Below are 22,712 nucleotides of genomic sequence, written 5' to 3' on the forward strand. Positions count from 1 at the left end.
TTAAATTATACTGCAGAGCTATAGTAACAAGAGCATGTTATTGGCACCAAAACAGACATGAAGACCACTGGTACAGAATAGAAGACACAAAGATAAACCCACATAAATATAGTTATCTCATACTAGAGAAAGTCACCATAAACATACATTGGAGAAAAGATAGGCTTTTCAACAAATGGTACTGGGAAAACTGGAAATTCATATGCACCAAAATGAAATTAAACCTCTCTCTCACCCTGCACAAAACTCAACTCAAAGAGGATCAAGGACCTAGGCTTTAGAACAGAGACCCTGTGCCTAACAGAAGAAAAAGTAGGCCCAATTCTCCATCATGTCAGCCTAGGAACCAAAGTCCTCAACAAGACTCCTAAAGCACAAGCAGTAAAATCAAGAATCAATAAATGGGATGAAATCAAACTAAAAAGCTTCCTCACAGAAAAGGAAACAATCAAGTACCTGAAGAAAGAGCTTACAGAATGAGAGAAAATCTTTGCCACCTGCATCTCAGATGGAGCATTAATCTCCAGGATATATGAAGGTCTCAAAAAACTTAACACCAAAAACAAAAACAAAAACAAAAAACCACAAATAGCCCAATTAATAAATGTGCAAAGGAATTGAACAGACACTTCACAGAAAATAAATAAGAATGATCAACAAATATATGAAAAAAATGTTCAACATCCATAGCAATTAGAGAAATGCAAATTAAAACTACACTGAAATTTCTTTTCACTCCAATCAAAATTGCAATTATCAAGAATACAAGTAACAATAAATGTTGGCAAAAAGACACACTCCTACATTGCTGGTGGGACTGCAAATTGGTGCAAGCACTCTGGAAAGCAGTATGGAGATTCCACAGAAAACTTGGAAAGGAATCACCATTTGATCCAGTTATCCCACTCATCAGTATTTACCCAAAAGACTTAAAATCAGCATGCTATAGTGATGTGGTCCCATTAATGTTCATAAAAGATCAATTCACCTTAGTTAAGCTATGAAACCAACATAGGTGAATGGATAGATAAATGGATAAAGAAAATGTGATACATATGCATAATGGAATATTACTCAACCATAAAGCCGAATGAAATTGTGGCATTTGCCAGCACATGGATGGAATTGGAGGCCATCATGCTAAGTGAAATAAGCCAATCCCAAAAAACTAAAGGCTGAATGATCTCTTTGATATGTGGATACTGACTCACAATAGGCTGCAGGGAAGGAGGATTAGAGGTTATATAGATTGGACAGGGTAGGGAGGAAGTGAGAGTAGATGGCAATGGGAGAGACAATTGAATGAATCAGACGTAATTTTCCTGTGTTCATATATGAAAACACGACCAGTGTAACTCGATATCATGTACAACCACAAGAATGGGAAGTTATGCTCCACGTATGTAGGATATGTCAAAATATATTTTACTGTCATGTGTAACTAAAAAGAATAAATTAAAAAATCCATTCTTTATAGAAATGGAGGCAATATGTGCTTTCTCAGGTTTTTAAAGATCTGGTTCCAAACAATGGACACACACACACACATACACATTTGTATGTATAAGTATATAATATATTAAAATATTATACTATGTATTTTACATATAATTTATGTAATATATTTTATATAAAATTATTTTTATACATTTACATATATTTTATATGATTAATATATGTAACACATAATTAATATATCATATAGAATAAATAATTTTTTATATACAATGCCTAAAATTTTAGTACATTTTATATATAATTAATGTATTATATATTATATAAATATTTCTATTACATATTTATATTACATATTATGCATATTTTACACTTAATATACATATTTATATGTAATGTATGTATATTTATATGTATGTTTTTGTGTGTTTGTGTGTAAGTAATTAACAGCAGATATTAGGTTTTATTTTCTCTCCTTGCCCTCTGAATTGTGTTATTTCCCTTAAGAGAAGAATTTATAACATTGGAAACTATATACTCTAAAACTAGGGGAGAAAAGAAGACACCTTTTTTAATGAGTTAAATTATCTGATTAATCTTTATAAATCACACAATATTTCTTTTCCCTAACCATTGAGTACCATTATGAAGTATATGTGATATGTTTCTCACTAAGTGAACTATACTGTGCAATTTTTTTTCTGTTATAGTTCAGCATTTTGCCATACTCAAAGGTTGTTATTTTGAGGTGGATTTTCATTGTGTGAAGTTTAGTTGTGGACAAGGGTAAAATAAAAGGTGTTCAAATGTCTGGTAGCATTTTTTGTTATTTATGATTTCAGATACGTTCTTTATTAGCTGAAAAATAACATTAAATGATGCTATTTTAAAACTGGAACTGTTATTGTAATTACATGTTGAATTTACTGCAATTTTTGAAGCTATCCACATAGATAGAGACTACTGAATTAACTGGGGAGTCACTGGAATAATTTTTCCTATAACTAACACCTAACAAAGTGTACACTTAATAAATATTTGTTAAACAAATTAAATTTGGAGACTGGGCCCTTGAGATGATAGCTTACCAATTTTGTTATGAGATGCCAGGTAAGGAGGCAGAGCTTTTTTCATTAGTTATAATTTCAGCCTCTATGCTTAGTTCATCAGAATGCATAATGCTCATCCACCGATTTACAGGAGTGCTTCTTCATTACATATGGGTTGCACATCCTCTGGTACTCTGAGAGCTGAGCCTTTCCAAATTGTATTTAATGGTCTGGATTTGGGGTTGAAATTAAACTGGAATACACTAATGCCTACCACTGATAATACTGCATCATCCCTATTTTTTTCCTCTTGTTTAGAATAACAACAAACAATATCAATGTATCTTGGTGGAAGTGCTTACTTTTTATTAATGTGGCTTTTAAAAAAGAGCTATATAATTCTGACAAATTAGGTTGGAATATTGCTGGTAATATATCCCTTGTATGGCCCCATCAGACTGATGCTCCTGTACTCATAATGCCTTTTCTTTGTATTGAAAAATCTTTCCCTGTCAGCCAAGGAAGTGTTAAAATACGAAGTATAAAGAGATCTATCTTTTCTGTCCTTTATTCTGGGCCTCAAAGACATCCTTTGAAAATAACACTTTTTATTGTGAAAACATAGAATCTGAGCAGTCAAAATATGTAATAATGCTTCTTTATTTTGATATGTAGCATTTATTAGTTATGAGTATGATATATTCATCCAAACCAAAGACCAAATTGCATTTAAAAAAGCAAAACAGGGCTGGGGATGTGGTTCAAGCGGTAGCACACTCGCCTGGCATGCGTGCGGCCCAGGTTCGATCCTCAGCACCACATACAAACAAAGATGTTGTGTCTGCTGATAACTAAAAAAAAAAAAATTTTTTTTAAATTAAAATTCTCTCTCTCTCTTTCTCTTAAAAAAATAAAAATAAAAAAGCAAAACAATGTACTCTCCAAAATAACAAACACCCCCCCATGTGCATCGTAATCAATTTTATAAATTAGCAGCTAACAAAATTTTATTTTTTGACTATACTCAGCATGCATTTGTTGTGCTTTATTTCCTTTTAACTAAAATGATTTCTTCTTCATTTTTCTTTCATAATTTATTTTTAATTTTATCCCACTGAAAATTTGTTACATTGCCTCAAATCTGTTCGTGTACAGGAAGAATAAAAATAAAGTTAAAAAATTTAAAAGACGTTCTTTATTCATACAGTATGTGCTTTCTAAAAAGCTTATATACTGTCCATGGTAGGTAGCATACTGCATTTAGTTTTCCATATATAAACTCTGTGTTAGAACTCTTTCCTAAGGTTCTATCTAGTGCCCTTATGTAATCTCTTAATTAACAGTATAAAACTTACCCCATCTCACTTAAACCTCCCTTCTTCATGTTCTAGATAGGAAATTATCAATCGATTGTCCATATCTGATCTTGGGCTACTTTTATTTTCCCAAAACCATGTTGGCCCACATGGTACTATACACAAAAAAATTTGAATTAGTTGCTAAATAATTGAAAATTAGAAATTGCCTATAAAATTTCTGATTTTGACTTTCTTTAAAAACCTAGAAGATGCAGACCTATGTATTTATTTGGCAAGAGTAATCTGTAGCCCAGTGGTACATGTTTCCTTGAGTTGGGACAAGAAGTCTCTTGTTCACTTCAGCCTATACTACTTTCTATTAGTTTGTAGCCATTGGGGTTAATGGTCAATTGACATTAGTACTTGTGTTGTTGTGACTGTTATAGATCTTTCTGCTTCACTAAAACTTATACTCTGGTCAGCATTTCTGGGCACCATTAGCAATTGTAAACTACTGTATAATGCATTTTCTGTTTCAAATATGATACTTGAAATTAATATTGTTTGTTTTTATTATTGTTTAGTTTTGGAATGTCTCCCAAAGCTTATGTGTTGAAGGCTTGTCCTCCAATGTACTAATGTCCAGAGGTTAAGCTTTTGGGAAGTGATTAGATCATGAAAACTTTAACCTCATTGGTGAATTATTCCATTTGATAGATTAATAATTAGAATGAACTACTGGGAAAATGTGGAAACTGTAGGTTTGTGGAGCATAATTGAAGGAAGCAAATTACTGGAGGTATGAAATTGAGGATTACATCCTGTCCCTGGCCCCTTCTCTGCTTCCCAGCTATCATGAGCTGAGTACCTTTACTTTGTCATTCCCTTCCTCCATTATGTTCTGCCTCACCTCAGGCCCAAAGCAATGGAAGTGTCTGACTACAGACTGAAGCCTCTGAAACAGGGAGAGCCAAAATATATGTTTCTCCCTTAGAATTGTTTTTCTCAGATATTTGTTATGAAAGAAAGAAAGAAAGAAAGAAAAGAAAGAAAGAAAGAAAGGAAGAAAGAAAGAGCTGCATGATTTTGAAGGCAATATCTCAGGGGAATCAATTTAATATTATGAATTTCAGGTTCCATAATCTGTAGAGAAGATATTTGGGGGTTAAGAATCTCTTTGGATGCATTGTCTTATTATGTACTTGGTAATCTGCCATCACTCTTTATGGTTTGACTCACTTGAATGCCCTGTCAGGTTGTCTTTATTCACTATTCAATCTAGTGTCTATCAAGGAGTGTGTACCCAGAGCTTCTGTCTTTCCACATATTTATTCCTTACAAGGTCAGTAACTACAATAATACAGTATTGTGCCGCAGTCTGGCTGGGCACAATTCAGGAGCCACTTGTCAAAAGAAACAAACTTTATTTTTAGAACCACACATGCCAAACAAAACAGCTCCTCAGGAAAAACCTTCAGAGCCCAACTGCCACCACCGGCTTCCCACAAGCCTCTCAACCTCCCCCACTCCTCCTGCTCTTGAGGCTGATTGGCTGGGTCACATGGGAAGAGCCAAAAAAAGTCCCCCAATGAGCAGCCCCATGGTCTGAAAGGGCGGGGAAACAGCCCAATGAGCATAATCGCAGAGGAGCCAATCAGTTGGCAGCTAGAAGTTTGCTGGGGCCGCTGTGAGCCAATCATCAACTGGCAGCTGGAAGTTTGCTGGCAGCTGGAAGTTTGCTAGGGCCCCTTCGGCTGTGGCTCTCAACATCTCCCCCTCTCTGTTGAAACAACAAGCATGTGGCTTAGGGACCGTGCCTGCCTTAGGTTGTCCAATAGTTCATATGGTCCTTACCTGTTATCGGATGAGCTGACCTCAAGGCGTCAGCCTCCTGTCTTAGGTTGGTACCATTGCAATTGGATCTTACCCGTTACTGACTACCGGTCCAGTATACAGCCACACCTGTGGATAGGTCTTTGTACCAGCGGGGGGATGAGGTTCTTTGCCTCACCTCTGTTGGCCCCCAAATTTTAGCTGAACGACCCTGACAAGCAGAAGGGAGGAAGATACACCAAGCCAATTGACGGCTCCTTTTAGAAAAATTGTACCACTGATGACACCATCAGCAAAAATACCCTAACACTACCACAAGTTGCTGCACCAACAGATAGTTCACAATGCATACAAGTGAGTTCACAATGCATACAAGTGATACATAGTCCAGGCAAGTTCTACAAGCAGTTCAGTCATGGCTATTGCAGAAGCTGTAGATTGTTTTATCTTTGTCTTCACTGGCACTGGGATGAATATAGGAATTCTGGCAATAATGGCTAAAGAATAAATTTTGTAACATTCCAGAAGGCACTAAAAGAAAACAATTTTCTTAACAATTTACATTGTCTTCACTGGCACTGGGATGAAGACAGGAAGTCTGGCAATAATGGATAAAGAAAAAATTATATAACATTCCAGAAGGCACTAAAAGAAAACAATTTTCTTGACAATGTACCTTATCTTGAACAGAATTATTAAATATAATGAAAAGGAAAGGTGAAAGTAAACAAACAGATCTGTTAACCTCCTTTTTTGTTCACATATTAAAACAATCCTCAACAGCTGTTTACCCAATTTAAATTAAACGATTTAAATCACGTGAATAAAAAAAAATATATTTGGATCCATTTTTCATGACTGCTCATCATATATGATATATGGACATACATACATACAAACATACAATATAAAACACAAGTGTGCACACAACACATAATAGTAAAGGCCTTATAACTTTTTACAGGTGAAATCTCCATTGCAATGTTTAAAAACTCTATAGTCAAAAAATAGAACTGATCAGCAAAACATTAACCTAGGTCTGTATGAGCTCAAAAAACAAAATGGAAATTCATGATGTGGGAAAGGGTAATAATAAAATAGATATTGAAAAAAGCATCCTGGTTCTGTCGCAGATGTAAGAATAGCCAAACTGGAGTTTGGGATATCAGTTGTTATGGATTTGAGCCAAATCATCTTCTTTTTGGTCTGTAGAAATCGCTTTAGTTAATCTTTCTGGAATCCAAATCGGCTGCTGTTCTCCCTGTGGAAACACATAAACAGACCCCCAACTCCAGACAATCACTGGGTCAGGACCTTAGTTAATCTCTCTGGAATCCAAATCAGCTGTTGTTCTCCCTGTGGAAACACACAAACAGACCCCCGACTCCAGACAATTACTGGGTCAGGACCTTTCCATTGTCCTGTTAGAATATCCTTCCAAAGTACCTTGGGCTTATGTACATTATTTGGACACATATGCCTTTCTGCAGCACTAAGCCCTGATGAATCCAAATTTAAAAAGTTTAGAGTAAAAAGGGTTATTTTAAGTTTATCTTTGGGGAATATATACCCCTTCCCAATTCCTTCTTTTTGCTTTAATAAGTACATTTTAATAGTTTGATGAGCTCTTTCAACTATGCCTTGTCCCTGTGGATTGTATGGGATTCCTGTTATATGAGTAATGCCAAATGTTGAGCAAAATTGTTTAAAAGAGGTAGAAGTATAACCAGGGGCATTATCTGTTTTTAACTGTTTTGGAACGCCTACAGTGGCAAAATTTTGTAAGCAATGAGCTATAACATCTTTAGTTTTTTCTCCGGCATGAAGGGAGCCCATCAAAAATCCAGAAGAACTATCAACTGTAACATGCAAATATTTTAATTTTCCGAATTCTGGCAAGTGTGTGATGTCCATCTGCCAAATATGGATAGGTATCAATCCTCTAGGATTGACTCCAAGATTAACTTGTGGTAAAAAGGTCACACAATTTTGACATTGTTTTATTATTTGTCTAGCTTGTTCCTTAGTTATTTTAAAACACTTTTGTAAAGTATTAGCATTGACATGGAACGTTTTATGAAAATTTATAGCTTCTTCTAGTGTAGAGAAAATATGTATGTCATGTGTAGTTTTATCTGCTAAATCATTGCCCAAACTAAGGGCTCCAGGCAATCCTGTATGTGCCCTGATATGTCCTATAAAGAATGGATCTTTTCTGTCCCAGATTAGACTTTGTATAGTGGAAAGCAAAGAGAAAACAGTAGAGGAAGGGGAAATCCTACCAGCATCTTCAAGGGACACTATAGCATTAACTATATACTGACTATCAGAAAATAAATTAAATACAGAATCTTTAAACATCACAAAAGCTTGTAATACTGCATTAAGCTCTACCTTTTGAGCTGATTGTTTGGGTACTAAAAAAGTAAAAGTTTGATAAGGTGTAACTATTGCTGCTGTACCATTATTTGACCCATCAGTGAATATATTTGGAGCATTCATGATAGGTGTTTTTCTTGTCATTTTTGGAAAAATTACAGGATGTAATGACCAAAAAGACAATAAAGGATTAGATGGTAAGTGGTTATCAAATGAAACATTAGATGTGCACATGATTATTGCCCAAGTATTTAACTCATTAGCTAACTCATCAATTTGATTCATAGTATATGGAGTAATAATTTTATTGGGAGAAATTCCAAACACTCCCTTTGCTGCTTTTATTCCTTTGAGTATTAATTGTCCTACAGCTTCAGGATTCCTGGTAAGAATAGTGTTAGGAGAATAAGATAAATGTATCCATAATAAAGGACCTTTTTGCCAAAATACTCCTGTAGGAATATTTTTTTGTTGGTAGTACAATAAATAATAAAGGCAAACTTATATCAATTCTATCCAAATGCATATTTTCCATATATGTTTCAATGATTTTTAATGCCTTTCTTGCTTCAGGCATTAACATTCGGGGTAAATTTGGATCTGATGGACCTTTTAGGATATCAAATAAAGGTCCCAACTCTCCTGTTGGTATACCTAGATAAGGCCTTATCCAATTTATGTCTCCTAATAACTTTTGAAAGTCATTAAGTGATTTGAGTTGATCTACTCGTATTTGAATTTTTGGTGGACGGACCATGGTTGTGGATAATAGAACTCCTAAATAATTAATTGGAAAATTTAATTTTACTTTATCTATTGCTATCTCTAGATTATAATTTTTTAATAAGTTTGTAAGTGTGGCATAACATTCTAGCAATGTGTTTTTATCTTTGTGTGCTAATAATACATCATCCATATAGTGAAATATTTGTAGTTCAGGATTTTGATTTCTAAGTGGCTGGATTGCTTTGTTAACATAAATTTGACACATAGTTGGGCTGTTAGCCATCCCTTGAGGGAGTACTTTCCATTCATATCTCTGATCAGGACCTTCATGATTCAGTGCAGGGATAGTAAATACAAAACATGGACTATCCTCAGGATGAATTGGAATTGAAAAAAAAAAACAATCTTTAATATCTATAACTAAAACATACCAGGTTTTTGGCAAAGCAGACAATTGAGGAATCCCTGATTGGGCAGGTCCCATAATAACCATCTCATTATTAATGGCTCTTAAATCTTGCAATAATCTCAGCAGAATACAACAGACACTAGTATGGCAATATGTAAATCAATGGATGTGCAACTGATGTGATTCTGCAATCTGTATATGGGGTAAAAATGGGAGCTCATAACCCACTTGAATCAAATTGTGAAATATGATATATCAAGAACTATGTAATGTTTTGAACAGCCAACAATAAAAAAAAAAAAAAATCTCCATTTACCAGATTTCTTTTTGATGACAAAAATGGGAGTATTATGGGGAGATACAGAAGGTTGTATATGTCCTTCCATTAATTGTTGTTTGACCAGGTCATGGGCTGCTTGTATCTTTTCTTTAGTCAGGGGCCACTGAGGAACCCATACTGGTCTTTCTGATTTCCAAGTAATTTTGATTATCTCAGTGGCCCTTTCTGAAAATCCAACCCATGTCTGTCCGTTCCTTGATCTATTTGTATTGGTGCTGCTATACCTTGTTTTTCTAATCTTTTTCCTTTCCTAAACCCTTGTCTAGTCATAATAGTGGGTGCATTTTGGTTGATGTTATTTGTTAATGTCAAACCTAATTGATCTAGGACATCTCGTCCCCATAAATTTACGGGAAGATGATCCAATACATATGGCTGTATAGTTCCTTCACATCTTTCAGGATCCTTCCAATCTAATACCATTGCACTTCTATGGGGATTAGTTGCCACTCCTAGGCCTCGAAGCGTTTGAGTGGCTTGTTGTAATGGCCAATGTTTTGGCCATTCTTGACGAGAGATGATGCTAAGGTCTGCACCTGTATCCAGTAGCCCATTAAATTCATGTCCTTGAATATTTAGTTTTAGCATGGGGCGAGAATCTAAATTTAAAGAAAGCATAGCCCAATCTATACCTGTGGAGCCTAATCCCTTGGAACCTCTTTCTCCAGTACGACTGGAAAATTTATCATGTAGGCTGGGTATTATTAGTAACTGTGCTATTCTATCTCCTGGTGAAATTACTGATATACCTTTTGGAGAACTGGCTATAATTTTTATTTCACCTTCATAATCGGGATCAATTACCCCAGGACTTATCATAAGTCCTTTTAGAGTAGAAGAGCTGCGTCCCAATAATAAGCCTACTGTTCCTTTGGGAAAAGGTCCTTTTACCCCTGTGGGAATGATTTGAACTCCCATCTCTGGAGTTAGTACTGCTCTGGCGGAGGCGCAGATGTCCAACCCTGTGCTCCCTCTGGTTTGTCTGATGAGGGATCTGATGGACAATGTGTCCTGGGCACTACCCTGATGGGGTTGCTGGGTTCCTCCAGTGCTCCGTATATTTGTGGTTTGGGGCCCCGGAGCATTGGGCCCCCCTGTCCATTTTTTGGCAATGGAGCCCGATGCCTTTCTCCACAATATTGTGGATAAACACCTGGTCCTTGTTCGTTTTTTGATAATGGAGTACCCTCTATGGTAGTTTGAGAATGGCATTCATTAGCCCAATGTCTCCCTCTACAGCATCATGGGCAAATACCCGGTATTCTACTCCTTTGATACCTAGTTTTGTTAAACCCTCCTCCTATGGGGCAATTCCTTTTAAAATGTCCTGTTTGTTCACAATTGTAGCATGTTCTTGGCCTGGCATCTAAAGCCTGTTTTACTGCAGCTGTCATGACTTGCCCTTGTTCTAAAGCCTGTTTTACTGCAGCTGCCATGACTTGCTCTTGTTCATTAATGTCTCTACATAATTTAATATATGTGTTTAAATCTTCATTTTTCCATGGTCTAATGACTTCTCTGCACCAACGATTCACTTGCTCATAAGCCAGTTGTTTTAGTAATGGCATTGCTTGTTCTGTATTCCCAAAAACTCTGGTAGCTGTTTGAATAAGCCTATCTACAAATTCAGCGTAAGGTTCATTAGCTCCTTGTATTACCTTAGATAATTGACCTTGTAAACCTCCATGTCCTTGTAAAGTCTTCCATGCCTTAACTGCATCTGCAGCAATTTGTGCTTATACACCAGGATCATATGCAATTTGTTGCTGCTGATCCTCATAAGGTCCCTTTCCTAACAACATATCTAGATTTCTCTGAGGATAACCAGCTGCTGCATTTCACCTAGCCGTCTCCTTGCAAAATTCCTCATTGGCAACCTTCCATAACAGGTATTGTCCTCCATTTAGCACAGCTTTACACATATTAGCCCAATCTGCTGGCGTCATGTTCAAGTTGTTAATGGATTCGACCATGCTTACAGTGAAGGGTGCTTGAGGACCATAGGTTGTTACAGCCTCTTTTAGCTGCTTCACTGTTTTGAAATTTAAAGCATGGTGAATTCGCTGCCCTTCTGCCTCAAATACAGGGCATGTTAATATTTGAGATCCTGTCTCAGGATCCCAACTATCAACTGCAGGGTTTGGGGGCCTCCCAGCATATGGAGGTGGCCTTGTTAGTTGGACACTTACATCCTCTGGTGATAGCAAGGTGTTAGTAGCAATCTCCTGTAGAGGTGGCACTGTTGGTTGGACACTTACACCCTCTGGTGATAGAAAGGTGTTAGTAGCAGTCTCCTGTTGTAACTTTCCCCCTGATGGCTTTTTCTGCTTTACACTTTCTTTCTCTGTCTGACTAGCTCGAGAGGCCTTCTCTTTTACTTGAATTTTTTTCCTCTGTCTGACTAGCTTGAGAGACCTTCTTTTTTACTTGAATTTTTTTCTCTGACTAGCTTGAGAGACCCTCTCTTTTACTTGAATATTTCTACTATAACTATAATACAACCCAAGAAGATAACGCCAAACAAAACTGAAACAGAATGAAACAAAAGTGGAACAGAAAATCATTATTATAGCCTTTCTATCCTCCTGAAATGTCCATTCGTCCTTTCTCCCTATCTGTTCCTCAGATGTGAGCGGTTTTTCTTCCATCTTACACATCTCCAGGGACAGGCAACTTAAAACAAAGTGAAGCAAAACAAAAGAATAATCTTAAAATGGCTACCCATCCTCTCGCCCTGCCCTCAGGGGCGAGCAGTTTACCTTATCACTTACCCTCAGTCATTCCCGTGCGGCCCACCAAATGCCGCAGTCTGGCTTGGCACAATTCAGGAGCCACTTGTCAAAAGAAACGAACTTTATTTTTAGAACCACACACGCCAAACAAAACAGCTCCTCAGGAAAAACCTTCAGAGCCCAACTGCCACCACCGGCTTCCCACAAGCCTCTCAACCTCCCCCACTCCTCCTGCTCTTGAGGCTGATTGGCTGGGTCACGTGGGCAGAGCCAAAAAAAAGTCCCCCAATGAGCAGCTCCGTGGTCTGAAAGGGCGGGGAAACAGCCCAATGAGCATCACCGCAGAGGAGTCAATCAGTTGGCAGCTAGAAGTTTGCTGGGGCCGCTGTGAGCCAATCATCAACTGGCAGCTGGAAGTTTGCTGGCAGCTGGAAGTTTGCTAGGGCCCCTTCGGCTGTGGCTCTCAACAGTATTGAGCCACTATTAACAAGTATGGTCAAAATTTCATTCAATGGTTGCCAAAAAATAATCTGCAATGGGGAATATGACTTTATATGTAGATTTGTGGCAGAATGGAAAGTTCTGATGAAGTATCATAAGTTGAAGAAATTGAGAAAAAAGGGAGATTTAAGGTATTATTCAAGGAAATGCTTTGGTGGGAGTGTTTTAGTTCGCTTTTTCACTGCTGTGACTAAAAGACCAGACAAGAACAATTTCAGAGGAGGGAAAGTTTAGTTGGGGGCTCACAGTTTCAGAGGTCTCAATTCATAGATGGCTGACTCCATTGCTCTCGTCCAAGGTGAAGCTGAACATCATGGTAGAAGAGTGTGATGGAGGGGAACAGCTTACACAATGATCAGAAAGCTCAGAGAAAGACTAAGCTCAGGTCACCAAATTTATAGTCCAAAGGCTTGCCCCGAGGTACCCACCTCCTCCAGGCACACCCTAGGAGCCTATAGTTATCACTCAGTTAATCCCTTTCAGGGGATTAATTCTAATAACCCAATCATTTCACCTCTTAATATTCTTGCATTGTCTCACACATAAACATTAGGAGAATATCTACTATCTAAACCATAACAGGGAGTTTGGGAATCTTGTTTAGGGAATATTATTGATGTGGTAAAATTTGCAAGAGTTGCATTGATAGTAGAGACCTTAAGAGAAATTCTTCCTGAAATATTTAAAATTGTGCTTCCTATTTGAAACTTAACATACAACAAGGATCAATAAACATGCCTCATTTATACTTCAAAGGTAAAATGTTGTGATTCACTTTCCCCAACATCAGTTCTTCCTTCATGTAGTTGAGTAACAACAAAAAACATTCTCTGTGTTTAGGAAAGACTTTTTGATATGCAACATAAAACAAGGATAACTTATCTTTGTACAATAAAGGAATCTCATCAGCCTTCATATTCCTATTGTATTCATCAAGAAAATGGGCAGTAAACAAGATATATTTGTAAGAATAATATTTTATTTATTTATTCATTGCTTTTTTGTTTTGTAATTCTCATTGTCATGCAGGAGAGTCTCTTGAAATTTTGTCTTTTATTTTCAAGATCATGCTCAGTTTTCTTGGTTATTCCATTTGAGGATTAGAAAATAAATTATTTTGGTTTCAGAGGATTTTCAAATCCATATAATTTTCTCTTCCTCTGAAGTGCAGAATATTTTAAGATTCAGAAACCATATAGAAGAATATTGAAACTCTACTTTTCTTCCCCTTAAATTGCTGTTTGACCTTGCAGAGTCTGTGTATACCTTCAAATCAATATATATGACTTCCCTTACTAAAGTGAGCTTATAGTCTAACATTATGTTGTCAAGTTAAGATGGTTGCTTCCTCTTGTTGTATAGGGTGATAAAAATGTTTGATCAACTAGGTCATTAACTTGATTCAGGATGGAAATATAATATAGAATGGATTATGTAAATAAAAAATAATTTCATTGTAATTATCTGACATTTAAAAGCTGGAATTGAGTGAAAGAAAGCCCATTAAATTTATTTTATCATTATGGACTCAATTTTGAGCAAAAAAGATCTTTTTGTGTATCGATCGTACAAAACTATGAATGCCTCTCATGCTTTTTCAAAGTTTTAGGCCTGATTCAGATTTTTTGGTTTTATCATGACAGTCTCTTTTTTAGAGCAAATATATGGAGGATTCTTATTTTTATAAACACTATTTTGTTCTGAAACGCTGTAATTTGCATTGGGACATCATTATTTTTTGCTTGTCTGGAAACCTATGGGTGGGTACTTTTAGTATAATATAATCAAGGAACATTTTGAAATGTTCTTTAAAAATAAATATGATGTACCACATACCTTAAAGTATGCATTTATTCTCCTAGAGATGGAATTAAATTTGCTGATGCTTTAAAATACCAGCATGATTGATAGACTATTTACATGTGACCACCTGGTAATGCATTCTTATTCGCCACTTGTTTTCTCTTGCTAAAATTGTACTTAAATCACACTGCAAACTAACCCAGATACTGAAATATCTAGAAGGAAAAATTAACAGAACTGACATTTTCCAACTTTGAATTTTAGTTTTTAGATAGACAGTCCCAGACCTTCTAGAAAATCAATTAATTTGAGAGTCTAACAAAGGCTCCTTGTTTACTCAGTTACCTTAAATTTGTCTTTCACTCTGAGTGCTTGGCTTTATTAATGAGTTCTTTTGTTTATTTGCTTTTTGTTTTCTTAAATCTCTGTGTTAATGTGTCAGATGATGTAGGGAAAATTTATAACTCAAGCAATGTTTAAAGTCTAAGGTTTATTTTAACATTAAAATTCTGAAAGTATAAAAATTCTTATGAAATCATGGGTATGTTGATTTTCACACCTGGAATTTTCAAGTGGGCATATGTAGAAAGTAAAAATGTTGGATCAAATCTTTAAAACAAGCCAACTTACTCTTAGTGCTTTCCACAAATCTCCATACTGCCAATGGATTTATTTTGTAAAGCTGTATTGGAGATAATTTCATGTTTGCCTTACTATTTGATTTCATTCCATTTATTCTCGGTCCCAAACAGTCTAGAACTTTTACTTTTTTTATTTTCTGAAACTTGGAAGTATATCTATGATAGTTTTCAAATGGGAAAGTTTATACTATGGGTTAACATTCCCCATGGTAGAAAATATAAACAGTAGCAGAAAATGGTGCTCTAGCCTTACAAATATTACATATTACTATAGAAATAGTCCTGATTCTTATTCATTTTAATAGATGCATGATTTATGATGGAATTAGTGACATTTATATGTAATTTATGTAGGTTCCAAGTTTTATTTGCCCCTTTCATTTTTCTTATTAGCACTATGCCTTAGATAAAATAGGTACTAAGAAAATATTTTGGGACAAGTGGATTGTAACTATTTTATATTTAGGTTTCTTAGTATGTGAGCAATAATTAAATAACTTGGAGTGTGGGGAGGATATGATATAATGCATGCTTCTATTGAGTGGTATTATGTTCTCTCTATTGTGAGAAGGAATTACTTCTATTTTTATTTTTTTTTAAGTCTTGAGATCTTTAGTTTGGGGAAATTAACATGTAAAAGTTAATATCAATGAAATCCTTCAGAACAGATCAAAGTAGAGGTAAGGAAGGGATGCCCTTGTGAGCTTCATTGCCATCTGAGAGTATCCAGGAACTCCAGTGAATGGATGTTGGAGAGAAGTGAACGATACTGGGAAACTATTTAGAAAACTGCGAGATAAGACACCAGATAATCCCAGTGTGTTATTTGGGGAACCACACCTTTTTCCAAAAGTATCATTCAATATAGCAAGTCTTTGGTATGTAAAAATTTTCAGCAATATTTACTAACTTAGATAATTATTCTCTTGCATTATTCTTTTTTTCCAGCATTCTTTGACTATTCTTTTTTCATGAAGAGCTGTTTACTGGACAGATGCCTTCTTAGATATGTCCATTCTTGCCTGAAAGGCAATGAGTATTTCAGTAGCTATTAGCATATTAAGAAAACTTGGGTAATTCCATCCACTTCACATTAATTTTCTCTTGTTGATTATTTGCTGTAATATGTTAAATAATTGCTCTTGAATGGGTCAAGAAAAGCAGTCATTCACCTGTTTTGATTGCTATAAATATCTCCGAAGTCATCCAAATGTGCCTCCATATTATTCACCACTTTTCTAAGCCATTAATAAATATATTGAACACCTGTGCTAGCACTGATCCCTGAGGCACCTCATTATTAACCTAATTGCACAGCTTCATGATATTTCATTTAACCTTGATTTTATTACCAAACTTTTTTCAAACCAAGACATTTCAAATTAATGATAAAACTTTACCTTTTATCCTGTGGTTGCTATGGCTTCATAATTGAATCTGCAAGTTTAAAAAATTCTGAATTAAATACCACTAGACATTAATTTTTCTTAAAAATTCAAACAAGAAAAGTTATTTGCTTTTTTTCCCCCCTCTCAGCTATCTTCTGAACTTCTTGTCTACCCACTTTTCCTTTCATTGTCTTCATCAACTGTTTTCAGTATGTTCTGGTGCAGAAGCAATAATTCTATAAACATAGTATTTTGATTTTGGATACAATTCTGTCTGTGAGTTCCAACTTCCCAATGCTATTTTATTGCTGTTACCTCCATCAAACTGTATGCAGGAAAGGAAAAATAAGAAGGAATTCATGTTAGATGAAACCTCTATACATCAGTGAAGTCATGGTAAGTGAAGAACTAGGTTTGCATCTTCTGGTTTAAATCAAGCTATGGAATACAGTTTTGTCTATAATGTTGGAGTTTAAGGACTCTGAAGACCACGTGGTTAAATTTCCCTTATTTTTTAGGTAAAGATGCAGAATATCAAAGGAGTGAGCTGGTCTTTAATGAAGGTCAAACTGATTAGACCCAGGGCTCTATGTTTTACTTTATTGTTAATTCACTGCAGCCTTGCTTAGGTTTTAATTATTGTTTTTCATCAAAGGTAAAATTTTCTGTTGCATTTATTCTGAATTTTGAGATGAGTTGCATTTTAGCCTCTTTTAGACCATCCCTCTACATCTAATTTATTTTTGTTTTAATCCCTAAAATGACTTTAATATAGTAATTTCAAAACAGATATTATTGAATGGATAAATAAATCTAACAAACTCACATATATTTGTACCTACATACATGTATATATGGTGTATATATATGTATATCTATTGAACCCAGAGGTGTTCAATCACTGAGCTACATTCCTACCACTTTTTTTTAATATGTATATATAAATGACTTTCAGATGGTTAGATTTTAGGACCCTCAGATTTATGAGAGTTTGTTTTCTAAATAATGTTGAATTTTTCTATGATGTTGCTTGTTTGTTTCCTTTATATAAAATTTATCTAATGTGTACTTTGACTCTCAAGTGCAAATTCCCTCATAGCTATTTTTTTAACTATTTACCTAAAATACTTGCCTTATTTTACTTTTTTTGTTTTTTAGAGAGAGAGAAATTTTTAAAATATTTATTTATTTATTTTTTTTTTTTAGTTTTTGGTGGACACAACATCTTTGTTTTATTTTTTTTTTATGTGGTGTTGAGGATCGAACCCAGCGCCCTGCGCATGCCAGGCGAGCGCACCCTCACTACCTCTTGAGCCACACCCCCAGCCCCTTATTTTACTTTTGATGGTCACATTTCAAAAGTACTGAAATGCTCTGCATTGATATTGGAAGATCACTACTTAAATCAAATGGTCAATGTTCTATCATGTGAATAAGTCACTTCTTTGAAGAATTTTAAATACTTTTGAGGTACATTATGTATTTCATGTTCATGATTCATCTGCTTTGGGGAAAAGTATTATTTCCTGGCTCATGTTCAAGTGCTATAATCTAAGACATGTTTGGTAAATTATTATACCACTGCAGCAAATGAAATTAATATGACCCCAGGAATTTTACAAAGGGAATAGTTGGCTCATTTAGTAGGGGCTGGCTCATTGTTCTTTAACATGCTAAGGAAAAAGAGAAAGCATAATTATTATTAATTTATTTTTTTGCAAAATCCTTTCAAGCATATAAAACATATGGACATGTAATTTAAAAAAATAACGTAAGTGAACAACCAGGATTGAAATGCTGAATTTCTGTGTAGGTAATTTGAATATTTTGACCTGAGAAATGTTAGATGGAATGTTACTACAAAACAACTAAGGAATAATTTCTGGTTAAAGAGAATCTTTTTCTGCTTCTGAAATCTGAAGATCTAAGTTTTGGCTCCCTCTCATCCTTCTTAACTTTGTTCCCAATCATCGAATCCTTTAAAAGTATTAACATAAATCTGTTACTGAAAAAAGTAACATGTACAGCATACTTCTTGAATGTATTTCTTTTATTTCCCTCATGGACATTTTCACAATTACCTGGGTGATGAGAATTGTCTTGTTTGCACTGTTGTTAGATTAATTGCTTCAAGGAGGCCTTTGTGTGAGGTATCCATAGATAGTGTTGACATATTCTTGAAGCAAGTCAAATATTGGAATAAAAATGGAGTCTGTAGTGTAGGGGCCTAAGTGATTCCAAGAGATATGCCTGGACTTGGTGTAAAAGAATTGTGGAGGTTCTAAGCTAAACCAAACAGGATTCTCCAAAATAGTTCTAGGTCTTAGATATGTGATAACAATTTCTTGGATATCCAAATTTCAACTTTCCCACATTCCAATCACTGCTTGGGGTTTCCTTTTTTAGGATTGATACAAAGCCGCCTTACATTTTACATGAGTCATGCTTCAACCTGAACCAAGATCTGAGATTTAAAAAAAAGAAACAATTTAATTGCACATTTTCAGGGCTCATTCTTACCAGAGAAAAAGCATTACCTCTCCATGATAACCCAACCTTCAGTCCCTGCCCCCACATCTATCAACCATGGCACTGGTGATTTACTGGTAAGAATGTGTTATGTATTTTTTTTCTTTTTCCACTGTGAGCTAATTTTTAATATTTATAATTGTTCATTTTTAGTTATATATTAGGATTCATTTTGACATTTAAAATATGATTAGAAATAAATTGCTGAAAGATCAGTAGAGTATAGGGAAGGGATTAGAGGGACAGAGGAGGAGAGGGAAAGGGGAAATACTGGGGACTGAATTAGAGCAAATTATATTCTATGATTTTATAATTATAGTATCTTGTGGATATAAATGATGGTGAGATTCACTGTAGTATCTTCATAAGTATAGATAGGAAAGTTAGGTCAAATTCATTCCACCATTCTTCCCTCATACCATCCCTCCTCCCTTCCCATCAAAACCCTTTAACTACTACACTGATATTTTGATAGATACCCCCCCCACACACACCATTTTTTCCTTTCTTTCTCTTTCTCTCTTTAACTTATTTTGGACTAGCTTCCACATACCACAGACAACATTTGACCTTTAACTTTTTGGGTTTCCTTTATTTCAGTTAGCACAATGTTCTTCAGTTTCATCAATTTACCAAATGCTGAAATTTCATTCTTCATGGCAGATTAAACCACGATTGTGTATACATACCACATTTTCCTTATCCATTCATCTGTTGAAGGGCACTTAGGTTGATTCTATAGCTTGAATTTTGTGAATTGAGCTGCTGCAAACATTGATGTGTGCTGTATTACTATAGTATGGTGATTTTAGATCTTTTGGATATATACCGAGGACTGAGTTAGCTGGGTCATATGCTGGTTCCATTCCTAGTTTTGTGAGGAATCTCCATATTGCTTTCCATAGTGGTTGCACTAATTTAGTAGTCTCACCATCAGTGTTATGTTTTAAGTATTTAAAATAGAAAAAAAAGAACCATCAATTCAAAATTCTTACTCAATTTTATATGTGTTGTTAGTTTTGTAGATACAAGTTCATCCATATTTATAATATAACAAAATTTAATGGCAGCAGGTAAAATAAGAAAAACAATTACAGAGACTGCAAAATAAATATATATCTTCACTTAAACTAGATTTTTTCTTGTATTTTTATATTACCCAAGTTTATAAATTCATTTTACCCTATTTATTATGAAGACATTTCTGTTTTTACAAAGGTTGTGCTCTGAACAGAATTGAACTATAATTCAGAAATTTGACTCTGTATACTTAAAAAAATATGAGTGTAGAGGCCTTATATCCCACAATTTTAAGTTAAATTTATTGGTTATAGATACATAGTTAGTTTATTACATTGATTCCAATTCATTCTTTAATTTTCAAAGGAAGTTTGTGAATTAAGAATTAAAACCTCAGTAACTTAGTGAGGCCCTGTCCCCCCAAAAAAAAAGAATGGCTGGGGATGTCACTCAGTGGCTAAGTGTCGCTGGATTCAATCCTTGGTACTATATATATATGTGTGTTTGTGTATGTGTGTGTGTAGTAATAGAGAACAGATTCCAACATTTTCCTCTTTTTTCTTCCATCTACCATCTGTTCTCTGACTTTAAGGAATCGGTGGCGGGGCACTAGTATGTTAATCTGAAGATGGGATTTGCATGTCAAGTTAAATTTATAATATTTTAAATTTGTCTTATTGCATGCTTCATAAATCTAGAAGTTAAAGTAAATAAGATATATTAAAGAAGTTAAAGTCACACAAATTTATATGAAATGCTATATATGAATGAGTCCTTATATTGTTACAGATACAATACTTTATTTTCCCTGCCCAGGATATTTTTTATGAACTATGAACCATAGCTATTCATGGTGAAATTTTGGATAAATATTGGAAATATTTTAATTTTTAATCTCAATTTTGGTAATTTTTTTGTATTTAGTTCATAGTTTGTAAATATGGCATATAAAACCTATATATGCCAGAATTCGACTCAAATATTAGTTCTAATTCTCTGAATGTAATGGAAGGAAACACTTTATAATAGTATCATGAAAGGATATTAAGGATCTATTTCTATGGATAAACTTGGATATATTGAGAAAATATTGCCTCTTTAATTTGGGGCTGGATTGGATGAGTAGATGGGAAGCTCAGAAATATGTTCTTAGACTTACAAGGAAGGTGGAGGAATTAATGTTTGAACATTTGTAGTTTATTATCTACAATGCATAATTTTCCTAAGTATTCATAAAATAAAATAACTTTAATATTAGAAAAAATAATTAACCACAATGATAATTGAAGGACTTTTAACATATTAAAAATATCTTTTTCAAAAATTGTTGAGAATTTTATTTTTAACCCTAGCTGTCTCTTTTGAACATACACTTTGTTAGACTCTTTAATCCAGCACATAAGAATATTTTTGTTAGTGAAAAAATGTCTTGAAATGTGAATACTACTTTGCTTAATGATCTTTATATAAGAGGAGTGTGCTTTATAAGTGTGTTTGTAAGCTTTTTTCCCCCTCTACCTGTAAATAAGTTGCAAATTAAGGAGCTGAAAACTTAAGGATGAGTCAAAGATGGGATAATGAAAGTGGGCATGATGCTAGAAAGAAAAAAAAAATAGCATCCCAATGTTCAGATAATGTCACCATTGCAGTATGATAAAAAATGCTTTAAAATAATGGCATCTTCAGTCTATTTCCTTACTTATACTTTTTACTTCTCCCTAAATAATTTTAGTTCACTTATTATAAAATATATATGAAATAAAATTAACAAAAAGAATTAGAAAGAGGGAAATGGGAAAAATATCAAAAAGGAAAAGGCCAAGACATTGGTGGAAAGGTAACCTGGATTGAGTGTAACTCAGCTCTGGATTCCTGAGTCTGTTACATGGCTCTAGTATTCGTTGGATATAAATCCTAAACATTTCTCTGGGAATTTTTTTCTTGAAATACAATTCTTACATATTGTTCTAAAAATGATATTCTGTAACATGATGAATATTTTTCCTAATGTTATCTCCTATTAAATGTAGAAGTAAATTCTCAAAGACTTTTTCTTATATAGACTGAAGAACAAATTGAGGACAGAGTCTAATATATGTACAGTGTTATGTAGCAAATGGAAAAATCATTGAATGTCTACCAAAGATAAAATTGGTTATAGTGTTAGAAATGAAAAGTTCAAGGGAAATTTTCCTTTCTGCTGTAAAATTAAAAATGAGATGGAGTTTTCTTGCCTTGATTCCTAACCCTAAGAAGTCCTTCTCTCTGAAGTACAAATCTTTCTTTACCTGTAATCTTTCTTTACCTGTTCTGTTTACCTCTTTCTTAGAAAGAAAACAAGGTAAAGTTGACCAAATGAGTGATGACAAATTTTAGTTGATATTGATTATATAAATGTATTCTGCATTGATATAAAGTCCATATTTCATCCTCTAGTTACATAAATTTAAGGTATGATTATATTCTACTGAGGGAAAAGACAGAAAAATTGAAAGGGAATATTAGACAAGGAAACAATTAAATTTAATTTAATTTAAACAATGTTTAAATTAAATTAAAACAATTTAATTAAACCCATGTCAAATGACAATTGATATTAAGGAAAAGCC

The 22,712-nt window shown here is 34.5% G+C and overlaps 1 protein-coding gene across 2 annotated transcripts in view; it reads left to right on the forward strand.

Annotated features, from left to right (window-relative positions):
- Ctnna3 (catenin alpha 3) overlaps positions 1–22,712 on the forward strand; it is a 1,728,170-nt gene that overhangs the window by 543,000 nt on the left and 1,162,458 nt on the right. The gene's annotated exons all lie outside the window — the stretch shown is intronic.

This window comes from Marmota flaviventris, chromosome 4 (assembly GCF_047511675.1).
Source record: "Marmota flaviventris isolate mMarFla1 chromosome 4, mMarFla1.hap1, whole genome shotgun sequence".
Lineage (NCBI taxonomy): Eukaryota > Metazoa > Chordata > Mammalia > Rodentia > Sciuridae > Marmota > Marmota flaviventris.